The following is a 12,978-nucleotide window of genomic DNA, read 5'->3' as shown; positions in this document are numbered from 1 at the left end:
GTATTACCGTCTCGTAAAGGATTTTCCACAGTTTGTTGTGATCTTCACTGTCAAAGGCTTTAGCATAGTCAATGAAGCAGAAGTAGATGTTTTTCCTGGAATTCTCTAGTTTTTTTTTTTTTTTCTATTTTCCAATGGATGTTGGCTATTTGATCCCTGGTTCCTCTGCCTTTTCTAAATCCATGGGATTTCCCAGGTAAGAATACTGGAGCAGTTTGCCATTTCCTTCTCCAGGGGATCTTCCTGACCCAGGGGTTGAACCCAGGTCTCCCATGTTGCAGACAGACTCTTTACCATCTGAGCCACCAGAGAAGCCTGTGTTTTTTGAGGGGAGACCATATATGAAAAGGAAGTGCTGCAATACTATTGAAAAACAAAATAAATCTAGGTGTGGTTTTATGCTTCCAAATATCACAACATGTATGATTATATTTTTTCCACATGGACATGTAATTTGTTGTTACTCCCTGATCATATTATGCATGCTTTATTCCAGGGTACGTGATAGAAAATTTAATTGATTTTTGAATAATAGTAAGTTATGATAATGACTAGGTTTTTTTTTTCTCTCTTTCTAGTTAAACTCTAAATGCCCCAGATATTTTTACTAAGCATGTAATCTCACCAGTCTGATATGATAATTTTCTTTTGTGAAAAACATATTATACATGTTTTCACACTTTATAGACACATAGCCCATGATGGATATTCCCTGTGGGGGTGGAGTACTAAAACAAAGAACTTAAACTGAAGCTCTAAAGAAAAAAGATGTATTTCCTCATATGGTAGTGTTAGGTGAAGTTAAGGAATAAAGAAAAATGGTAAAGAACTTCAGAGAAAAGAGATATTTCTGCTTGGGTATATTAAATATAATTTTTTTCTCATTTGCTTCAATAACTTAGGACATTGTCTTGGTAAAGGGCACAGTTGGGGAAATGAACAAGAAAAGCACACCAAATAAAACATAAAACACATTTTACATTGTATATTTCAGAGACGGTGAGCTTACTAGTGGAAACCCAGGACATCTAGAACAATAAAGTGAAATTTTGCAACAGAATTATCAAGAAGTAGGATCTGAATTCAGAGTTCCAAACAATAGCAAGGAGAGATAAGAAAGCCTTCCTCAGTGATCAATGCAAAGAAATAGAGGAAAACAACAGAATAGGAAAAACAAGAGATCTCTTCAAGAAAATTAGAGATTCCAAGGGAACATTTCATGCAAAGATTGGCTCGATAAAGGACAAAAATGGTATGGACCTAACAGGAGCAGAAGATATTAAGAAGAGGTGGCAGGAATACACAGAAGAACTGTACAAAAAAGATCTTCACGACCAAGATAGTCATGATAAAGTGATCACTGACCTAGAGCCAGACATCTTGGAATGTGAAGTCAGTGGGCCTTAGAAAGCATCACTACGAACAAAAGGTGATGGAATTCCAGTTGAGCTATATTTCAAATCTTGAAAGGTGATGCTGTGAAAGTGCTGCACTCAATATGCCAGCAAATTTGGAAAACTCAGCAGTGGCCACAGGACTGGAAAAGGTCAGTTTTCATTCCAATCCCAAAGAAAGGCAATGCCAAAGAATGCTCAAACTATTGCACAATTGCACTCATCTCAAACGCTAGTAAAGTCATGCTCAAAATTCTCCAAGCCAGGCTTCAGCAATATGTGAACTGAGAACTCCCAGATGTTCAAGCAGGTTTTAGAAAAGGCAGAGGAACCAGAGATCAAATTGCCAACATCTGCTGGATCATGGAGAAAGCAAGAGAGTTCCAGAAAAACATCTATTTCTGCTTCATTGACTATGCCAAAGCCTTTGACTGTGTGGATCACAATAAACTGTGGAAAATTTTGAAAGATATTTGAATACCAGACCACCTGACCTGCCTCTTGAGAAACCTGTATGCAGGTCAGGAAGCAACAGTCAGAACTGGACATGGAACAACAGACTGGTTCCAAATAGGAAAAGGAGTACGTCAAAGCTCTATATTGTCACCTTGCTTATTTAACTTATATGCAGGGTACATCATGAGGAACGCTGGGCTGGAAGAAGCACAATCTGGAATCAAGATTGCTGGGAGAAATATCAGTAACCTCAGATATGCAGATGACACTACCCTTATGGCAGAAAGTGAGGAGGAACTAAAAAGCCTCTTGATGAAAGTGAAAGAGGAGAGTGAAAAGGTTGGCTTGAAGCTCAACATTCAGAAACAAAGATCATGGCATCTGGTCCTATCACTTCATGGGAAATAGAAGGAAAAACAGTGGAAATAGTGTCAGACTTTATTTTTTTGGTCTCCAAAATCACTGCAGATGCTGATTGCAGCCATGAAATTAAAAGACGCTTACTCCTTGGAAGGAAAGTTATGACCAACCTTGATAGCACATTAAAAAGCAGAGACATTACTTTGCCAACAAAGGTCCGTCTAATCAAGGCTATGGTTTTTCCCGTGGTCATGTATGGATGTGAGAGTTGGACTGTGAAGAAAGCTGATCACCGAAGGATTGATGCTTTTGAACTGTCGTGTTGGAGAAGACTCTTGAGAGTCCCTTGTACTGCAAGGAGATCCAACCAGTCCATTCTAAGGGAGATCAATCCTGGGTGTTCATTGGAAGGACTGATGCTAAAGCTGAAACTCCAATACCTTGGCCACCTCATGCAACGAGTTGACTCACTGGAAAAGACTATGATGCTGGGAGGGATTCGGGGCGGGAGGAGAAGGGGACGACCAAGAATGAGATGACTGGATGGCATCACCGACTCTGTGGACATGAGTTTGAGTGTACTCCGGGAGTTGGTGATGGACAGGGAGGCCTGGCATGCTGTGACTCATGGGGTCGCGGAGAGTCGGACACAACTGAGCGACTGAACTGAACTGAACTGAACTGAGGAGTAAAAAAATAAATGAGAAGAATGGGGAAATTAGATATCAAGTATATTCCAGTTTACTTTACAATTGATACATTTCAATTAGATATATTTTTTAGAGTATGTTTATTCAATTAAGTGGGTTTATAATATTTTATATTACAGTGAAAGACCCAGTGTGGATATTTTCCAGGCACATGAGTTTCAACTGGCACTAGATTTAGGAAGAACCTCTGTAAGAGAATGGGTTTCCCTGATTGCTCATTTGGTAAAGAATCTGCCCACAATGCAGGAGACCCAAGTTCGATTTCTGGGTTGGGATGATTCCTTGGAGAATGGAAAGGCTACCCACTCCACTGTTCTGGCTTGGAGAATTCCAAGGACTGTAGAGTCAGACACGACTGAATGACTTTCACTTTTCTATAAGTAAAAAGAGGCTTTTTATTAGAATCCTCTTTCTTATCTATCCCATATTAACTGATCACATTGAACATTCTAAATACCAGACTCTAGGCACTTGATTTTTGTAGGTTTACTTTATTTTTGCAGTAGGAAAAGGCATAAATTAAAATACCATATTGTCATTTTCCCTAAGCTGCTACGTTTTTTCCCAGGGTAAGCCATACTCTTGGATGGGTGTTCAACATGATGGTAGAGCCTGCTGATGGCTAATATGTGACTCCTTTTATATCATAAACTAATCCTTACTTGGCAGCTCTTTTCCTCTTCTTGTCTTCAAAGGGACAAACCAAAATGTTGACTAGAATGTGACATGCCCCCTTAATAAGTAGGATCTTCAGACCGAGAGAACATGTGAGAGAAAATCAACTAAAACACCAACAGAATTAATATGGGAGCTCAACAAGTTAGCACATTAGGTAATCAAGATACAAAATCCATAGTTTTTCCAATTAATCAGAAATTGCAAGATACAATGTCTCATGGGTAAATAAATACTTTTTTCAGATATAGCAAAAATACACAACCAAAACCACATTAAAGAATAAAATGAATATGTGTAAAATCTCTATGAAACTACTGATGACATTTTTTTTAAGAATACAAAGAAGCTTTAAAATGTGCATAGAAATGCTATGTTAATGAGTGGAAAGACTCAAAATTGTAAAAATGTCAGTTTTTTCTAGTTTGCTAATGGAAGTATATAAGTAACCATAATATAACAATAATAATAATAACTTAGTACAAAGAATAATAATACAGTATCACCAAATAGACATATATATGGTAACAACATGATGAAGTTATTCTAAATCAATGGATAGAGAATGAAGTTTAATGGTATTATAAAAATAAGTATTTATACAAGTATATATGTTTATCTATATAAAATGAAGAAATCAGAGAGAAAAATTTCAAAACATTATTGCCTTAGATTTTAAAATTTCATACATAAGACTACAACATGAAAAGCAACATACTGGAAAATAATTGCCATATATGTACATATGTATATCCCATGGATAGAGGAGCCTGGAGTACTGTCCACAGAGTCACAAAGAGTCAGACACACGGCAGTGGCTTAGCATGCATATGTTATATATCATATCATGAATTAACTTTAATTAATGTATTAAAAATTATGTAAATGTTAGGAGACTAAGGGCCATCGCATTAGTTTGGTTAGGCTGTACCCTGTATAAGGGTGATTACATGAAAACCTGCTAAGTCACTTCAGTGATTTCCAACTCTTTGTGACCCTATGAACTATATAGCCCATCAGACTCCTCTGTCCATGGGATTCTCCAGGCAAGAATGTTGGAGTGGGTTGCCATTCCCTTCTCCAGGAGAGTTTCTCCACCCAGGGATCAAACCCATATCTCTTACGTGTCCTGCACTGACAGTTGGGTTCTTTACCCCTACTGGGAAGCCCTAAATAGACATGGATTTTAGTAACAATTCAGGCTATTTTTAAAGATAAACCATGGGTACGTGCATGCTCAGTCACTTCAGCTGTATCTGACTCTGTGACCCTATGGACTATAGCCTGCCAGGTTCTTCTGTCCATGGGATTCTCTATGCAAGAATACTGGAGTCAGTTTCCATACCCTCTTCCAGGGACTCTTCCTGACCTTGGAATTAAACCTGCATCTCCTGCATTGCAGATAGATTCTTTACCCACTTAGACATCTGGGTAGCCCATAAGGGTGATTACTGAATGGGAGAAGAATTTCAGTAGAATTGCAGTCTACACTATGCTTAACAAACGCTGCCAGCAGGGTTGTTGTATCTAATTGGAATAAGACCTTTTTTTCTATTTTTAACAAAGTGCCCAGCAACCTCATGGACTGCAGCCTACCAGAATCCTCTGTCCATAGGATTTTCCAGGCAAGAATAATGGAGTGGGTTGCCAGTGCCTTCTCCTCAGTGGATTATAGTGACCCTGATGAAGGCAAAGGATATAGACAATTCACAGAAGAAATATACTGTATTTTTATTTTCAAAATCCTTGTTCATAGTTGGTATACAGGGAAATAATTAACTTTGCATGTTAACTTTATATCCTATAACCTCACTAAAATTACTTATTCCAGGAGATTTTTGTTGATTCTTTCAAATTTTCTATGTAGTTAAACATGCCATCTGTGAACAAAGGTAGTTTTATTTCTTTTTTCTCATCTATATACTTTTATTTCATCTTCTTGTCTCCTTGCATTAGCAAGAGCTTCTAACGCAATGTGATAAAGGAGTGGTGAGAGGACACTTCCTTGCTATGTACCTGATTTCTCAGAGTGAAAGCTTTGAGTTTCTCTTTTAAGTATGATGCTAGTTGTAGGTTCTTTGTGGATGGTCTTTATCAGGTTGAGAAATTTCTTTTCATAGTTTACTAAGAGTTTTATCATAAATAGATGCTAAACTGAGTCATATGAAGTTTTATGAAATAAATATATATAATCAAGATAGAAGTTTTATACTTGAATCCAAGTATTTGTTTACCTATCCATTGCAATGCTCCTATTGGAGGAGTATACTTCCCACCCTACTAATTTTGGCTGGACCATTGTCTATAGAATGTGACTGGAATAGCACACATGTTATCTCCAAGCACAACTTTAAAACTGCATGATTTGTTTGCTCCTTTTGCTCCTTATGTTGTCTATTCCATGAGAATACCATGTTCCAGAAATGGGGGCTGCACTTTCAGCCTGAGTTGTGGAATGAGAACACATGGTGAGGAAACCTGCGGCATCACCCAGGATGTGAAGCAAAGTCTTGTCCTGGAAGAAAATCTATTGAGTTTATTACTATTGTTCTTGAACTTCTTGGCAAAGAGTAGCACATGCTAGATTTCTTAAGAAAAGGAAAGTGAGTTAAAGAAGACTGAAACTGTTGATGATTCTGATGATCCCTCTATATAAGAAAATATTAGAATTGTTTTCCTTCTTATGAAGATAATCTGATACTTGACAACATAAAACGTATCTAAGTTGTATACATATACTATGTAGGGACATGAAAATGCTCCTTTAAGGTTAAAAAAAAATAAAAATAACCTTTTCAGGAACATGAAAAGATAATTAGTTTTATTATGCCTTAGGAAATTTCACAGATCTATTTCTCAAATATGGAAGATTAGAAAACAAATAAAGGACATGAAAATGTTAGTGCTTAGATGATTTTCAAAATGCACATATTTTACTAAATTTGATTCATTTTTAAAAGGTCATCTATTCCATTTCTTAAATAAATTTACTTTCTTTCTTTGTTTTTGTCTATTCTAAATAATAAAAGTTACTAGCTGTTAATTGGAGTATGTCAGCTGCTATTAGAGGGAGAAAGATGTAGATTAATTTTCTTTATTTCTCTTAGCACAATTGCATAAATGTTATTTGATTGATTTATTGATTTCCTCAAGTTATTATTAAGAGAATATTATGAGATGAGTCTGCTACTGGAAATGTGAAAGAAATCTTTCCAAAACTTAAATATCAGAAAAGCAAAGATCGATAGCAGGAATAAATTCATTTTAAGCATCATATATGCATGTGAGATATAAGCTCGAAAGCAAATTAAATTCCCTAGAGCTGCTCATCAGCCAGCTATGACAGGTTTGAAGGTCATTGTTGCTGGCTATTTGGTAAAATTTCAACTCAATTTGAGCCCTGATCAGTGATTCAAAACTGACCCACACAGATGGGCAACCATGTGGTACCCCAGTGCATATGAATCAGAAGATTCCCATACTCCAAAAAGGAATAGATCCAATATTTGAAAGGAATCAGTGGGAGGACAAAATGTGGAACACTGGAGTGATGTGCCAAATAATCTTGATTCTGTGGTGTCTCTTTGCCTCTAGGGAATCTAGACCCTAAATCATTTTTCTATGTATGAAAGGAGTGATCAAGGAATAAACATTTGGTTCAAAGGATTTACAGAGATTTTATCTCTATAGAATACAGCACAAGAAGTTCCTTGGTGGTCTGGTGGTTAGAATCTGGTGCTTTCACTGCTGGAGCCCAGGTTCAATACCTGGTCAGGGAACTGAGATCCCAAAACCCACACAGCATGGCCAGAAAATAAGACTACAAGACATCCAAACTTGAAATTATTCATTTATTCTGTGCCTGATCTTCTTGATGCTCTAGGGGCTTAGTGAACTGGAAGTGTGACGGAATCAAAGCATGAATGTGTGTGACTTTGAGAATGCTATTTCATTTTAAATCCAAATTTAAATAATGTCTATACTGGCTTAAATTATTTATAACTTTTCCATTATCTAATTATAGATTTCTGAAAAAATTTCCTATTTTCCTCAGTATGCTCTTTAAAGCCAAACACATGATAGATACAAACTAAAAACATGAAGTGTAGTAATAGTTATTTGAATATTTTCTATTTTCATATATTCATTTCCTTTATAGATATAAGAAAATAAATAACTGGAATAATTTTATGACCAACTAAAAATACCTAATAAAGCAAAAAAAAGAAATTGCCTTGTCTTCACATTATGGATAGAAAGTTTAATAAAAGAAATACTTTAAAAACTCACTTAACAATCAATATCGGATCCTCATTCTGACAATCCCTTGGATTTAGACAAAAATTCCTTAAAAATGTCTTATTTTGATCATTTAAATGAGCCTTAGAGAGCAACTTTACTTTTTTTTAGCAACCAGATCAAGCTTATCAAACTTTTGCCACTTTTTAATCATTGCTCTGCAAAAACAACAATAACATCACAGCAGCATTCTTAAATGTAAATATATAACCACTTCAGTAAAACCTAGAATTTCTGACTTAGCACTTTATCTTGTACTTTTTTTTTTTCTTATTATACCCCTTTGTTGCTATTTAATTTGTATGGCTATTTCTTATTTTTACACAACATTACAAAATGCCTGTGATTTATGTCCTCCTTGAAAATCACGATTTTCTGTCTCTCTATTTTTATATTTCTCATTTTACAGATTTATATTTTAAAAATAATATCCTCAAATCAAATGTGAGTAATCAGAACTTGTGTCATCCCTTGAGATCTTTCTCTTTGTGGAACGGTTGAATTGGTGCCCTGAGTTTCCATTCAATGAGGAATCATTCAAACATTTTTCAGACTCAACATTGTCTTGCGGCTGCTGCTGCTAAGTCGTAGTGTCCGACTCTGTGCGACCGCATGGACTGCAGCCCACCAGGCTCCTTGGTCCACGAGATAGTCTAGGCAAGAATACTGGAGTGGGTTGCCATTTCCTTCTCCGCAACACTGTCTTGCTGCTGCTGCTGCTGAGTCGCTTCAGTCATGTCCGACTCTGTGTGACCCCATAAACGGCAGCCCACCAGGCTCCCCCGCCCCTGGGATTCTCCTGGCAACAGTACTGGAGTGGGGTGCCATCACCTCTCCGAACACTGTCTTACTTGTCTCCAAATACAAACAGGAACAGTTCTGAATTTTCCTGGAATTGTACTATACACTTTGCTGCTGCTGCTGCTGCTAGGTCACTTCAGTCGTGTCCGACTCTGTGTGACCCCATAGACGGCAGCCCACCAGGCTCCCCCGTCCCTGGGATTCTCCAGGCAAGAACACTGGAGTGGGTTGCCATTTCCTTCTCCAATGTGTGAAAGTGAAAAGTGAAGTCGCTCAGTCGTGTCCGACCCTTAGCGACTCCACGGACTGCAGCCTACCAGGCCCCTCCATCCATGGGATTTTCTAGGCAATAGTACTGGAGTGGCTTGCCATTCTCTATTAATCCTCACAGCGATCTATTGTATGCTACCATGGCACCTTTTTTCCACCTGTTTTCCAATATTTATTACACTTGAAAGTATATATTCAGTTTCTACTTTTTCCATTTAATTTGTAAGTTTCACGTTAAAGACTGTCTTAATGTATGTCTGTCTTTTTAATCTGAAAATCCTTAATAATATGCCTGTCACATAACATTTGGTCAATAAGCATTTGTTGAACAAACTAATGATTAGAAGAATAAGAAATCGGAGAAGGTAATGGCAAGCCACTCCAGTACTCTTGCCTAGAAAATCCCATGGATGGAGCAGCCTGGTAGGCTGCAGTCCGTGGGGTCGCTAAGGGTCAGACACGACTGAGCGACTTCACTTTCACTTTTCACTTTCACACATTGGAGAGGGCAATGGCAACCCACTCCAGTGTTCTTGCTTGGAGAATCCCAGGGACGAGGGAGCCTAGTGGGCTTCCATTATGGGGTCACACAGAGTCAGACACGACTGAAGTGACTTAGCAGCAGCAACAGCAGCAGCAGCAGAATAAGATATTGTTACAAGTGCAGAATCTGAGGCTAACCAGGTTTCAATAACTTGTCCACCATCACACAGCTAATCAGTAGCCGAGCTAGGATTCTAAGGTTCATATATATCTTTATACAATCTAGATAGATCTCCCTCAAAAGCTCCTAGCCTTACCATTACAATTTATACAGATACAAACCATCTTTCTTAGTAATGACTTACCTTTGTCGTGACAATCTAGTCATTTACCAAGACTCATTCTTTCTTCTTTAGCATTTTTTTCATTTTATTTTCTATTTTTTAATGTCCATTTATCCAGTAACTATTTTATCTCACTTAGGTAACTGCTTTTTTGTGCTTTATTTTTCTCTCTGATAATATAGCTAAACACAAGCACTAGCTTTAACCACTTAAAATGCTTTCATCATTGTTTTATAACAATTTTCAGCATAGTGTGTCGTCACACAGAGATTCCAAATTGTACTCCATCTATGCATAACAGTTTTCCTGGAGCGTGGTGAGTGGTAGGGCTGCAGGAGGCACACATATAATTGCTTCATCCCCTGATTTTAACAGAATACGTATGCTTTTGTCAGTTTTATTTATTGGTTTTAACCCTTTTATATGAAGAAAGGGTTCCTATATTGTCATTAACACAACTATCAGTAGCAGTGGAGAAGTAGTAGCAGTTGCAGTAGGAATAATAGTGGAGATATTTATATTTTATTTACCCTACTACCTCAGAATGCAAACTTTGAGCCAAAGGCTATATTTTAACTTTCTTAATTTCAATTATACTCTTATTTTAAAATATTTTATTTATTTTTTTAGCCAGGCCCCAGGATCTCCATGCTCCAACCAGAGATTGAACCTGGGTCACAGTAGTGAACACCCCAAATCCTAAACATTAGGCCACCAGAGAACTTCAGACATTTTAACTTTGTTGCTGGGTTCCTATGCTCTAACTCACTGTGTAAAACACATTCTTGCTTCATTGTAAAGTGCTCTCAGAGATGGATGATTATTGCAAAGATATTCAGGAGCTTGAGATGTCAAATAAAGTTAGCATTTAAATTATATACATTCTCAGGATTTTATTATCCTTAAATCTGAGCAGATGTCATAAAATCCCTATTAATAAGCATAGCTCAAAAGCAAGGATCCTGGGAAATCCAAATTCCCTCTACTTACCTAATGTGAATTCTTCCTGAACTGTGTGTTTGGATTGTATTGTTTTGGTGGTGCTTGTGTGTGAGCTCAGTTGTGTTAGCTATGTCTGACTCTTTGTGACGCTATGGACAGTAGCCCACCAGGATCCTCTGTCCATGGGATTCTCTAGACAAGAATACTGGAGTGGGTTGCCATGCACTCCAGGTATTCTTCCCAACTCAGGGATCCTACCCATGTCTCCTCCATCTCCTTCATTAACAACATGGCCTAATCTAGGTCTTCCCTGTAGCTCAAATGGTAAAGAATATGCCTGCGGTGCAGGAGACCCGGGTTTGATCCCTGGGTCAGGAAGATTCTCTGGAGAAAGGAATGATAATCCACTCCAGTACTCTTGCCTGGAGAATCCCATGGACAGAGGAGCCTGGTGGGCTACAGTCTGTGAGATCACAGAGAGTCAGACACGACTGAGCAATTAACATTTAACACTACTACTACTACTAATCTAGCTGGGTTTAGATGATTAATGTACACATCACATAGAGGGAAATTTCTCCCTCATTTTATAGTTTTCCTCTACCTGCATTCATGACCTTTTCCTCTATGTAGAATGTGCACAGGTTTATGTTTATTATCTACCAACAAATATATACTTTATTTAAAGTGCTAATATCTTTTTCTCTTCAAGACCTTTCCTGCACGAGTAAGAGGAACTTTTAATTGTTCTGAACTTCTATAGTTCTTGTCATTACCAATCCTACATATACTTTTTTCTCTAAATTTGGGGGATAATTGTCTCATCTTGGAATGAAAAATATTTAGATACTATTGTTTTTCTTTCATTTTGAGGAGAGGTAAATTAAAAGTTGTAATAAACATATTTAATCCTTCAATTTGAGGATGATTTTGATTATAACCTAGTTTTGAGTTATTAAAAAAATCAAACCTTTAATATAGCATATAATAGTTGATCATACCAACATACAGTATAATAGAGACTACTAGTTTCAATTTGTATCTTTAATAAAAGTAAAGCAATTAATAATAATTATAGCCCAATTTTCTGTATGAGATTTTGGAATATACAAGTTAATTGTATATGCAATAAACTCTGACTTCACAAACTTGGAAAAGAAAGATTAAGAAAAACCCTCATGGGATTTCCCTGGTGGTCCAGTGATTAAGACTCCATGCTTTCCTACAATCATCAAGACAGTATGGTACTGGCACAAAGACAGAAATATGGATCAATGGAACAAAATAGAAAGCCCAGAGATAAATCCATACCCCTACTGAAGCTCCAATACTTTGGCCACTTCATGCGACGGGTTGACTCACTGGAAAAGACTATGATGCTAGGAGGGATTGGGGGCAGGAGGAGAAGGGGACAACAGAGAATGAGATGGCTGGATGGCATCACCAACTCAATGGACATGAGTTTGAGTGAACTCCGGGAGTTGGTGATGGACAGGGAGGCCTGGCAAGCTGTGATTCATGGGGTCGCAAAGAGTCGGACATGACTGAGCGACTGAACTGAACTGAACTGATGGACACCTTATCTTGTCAAAGGAGGCAAGAATATACAATAGAGAAAAGACAATTTCTTTAACAAGTGGTGCTGGGAAAACTGGTCAACCACTTGTAAAAGAATGAAACTAGAACACTTTCTAATACCATATACAAAAATAAACTCAAAATAGATTAAAGATCTAAATGTAAGACCAGAAACTATAAAACTCCTAGAGGAAAACATAGGCAAAACAATCTCTGATATAAATCACAGCAGGGTCCTCTATGACCCACCTCCCAGAGTAACAGAAATAAAAGTAAAAAAAAATGAATGGGACCTAATTAAACTTAAAAGCTTTTGCACAACGAAGGAAACCATAAGCAAGGTGAAAAGACAGCCTTCACAATGGGAGAAAATAATAGCAAAGGAAGCAACTGATAAAGGATTAATCTCCAAAATATACAAGCAGCTCCTGCAGCTCAATTCCAGAAAAATAAATGACCCAATCAAAAAATGGGCCAAAGAACTAAACAGACATTTCTCCAAAGAAGACATACAGATGGCTAACAAACACATGAAAAGATTCTCAACATCACTCATTATCAGAAAAAGGCAAATCAAAACCACAATGTGGTATCATCTCCAGCCAGTCAGAATGGCAGGTATCCAAGTCTACAAACAATACATGCTGGAGAGGGTGCGGAGAAAAA

This window comes from Moschus berezovskii, chromosome 2 (genome assembly GCF_049115385.1).
Source record: "Moschus berezovskii isolate FMDL1 chromosome 2, NW_MosBer_1.0, whole genome shotgun sequence".
Taxonomy (NCBI): Eukaryota; Metazoa; Chordata; class Mammalia; order Artiodactyla; family Moschidae; genus Moschus; species Moschus berezovskii.
The sequence above is the reverse complement of the archived record's forward strand: the minus strand, read 5'-3'. Positions refer to the sequence as shown.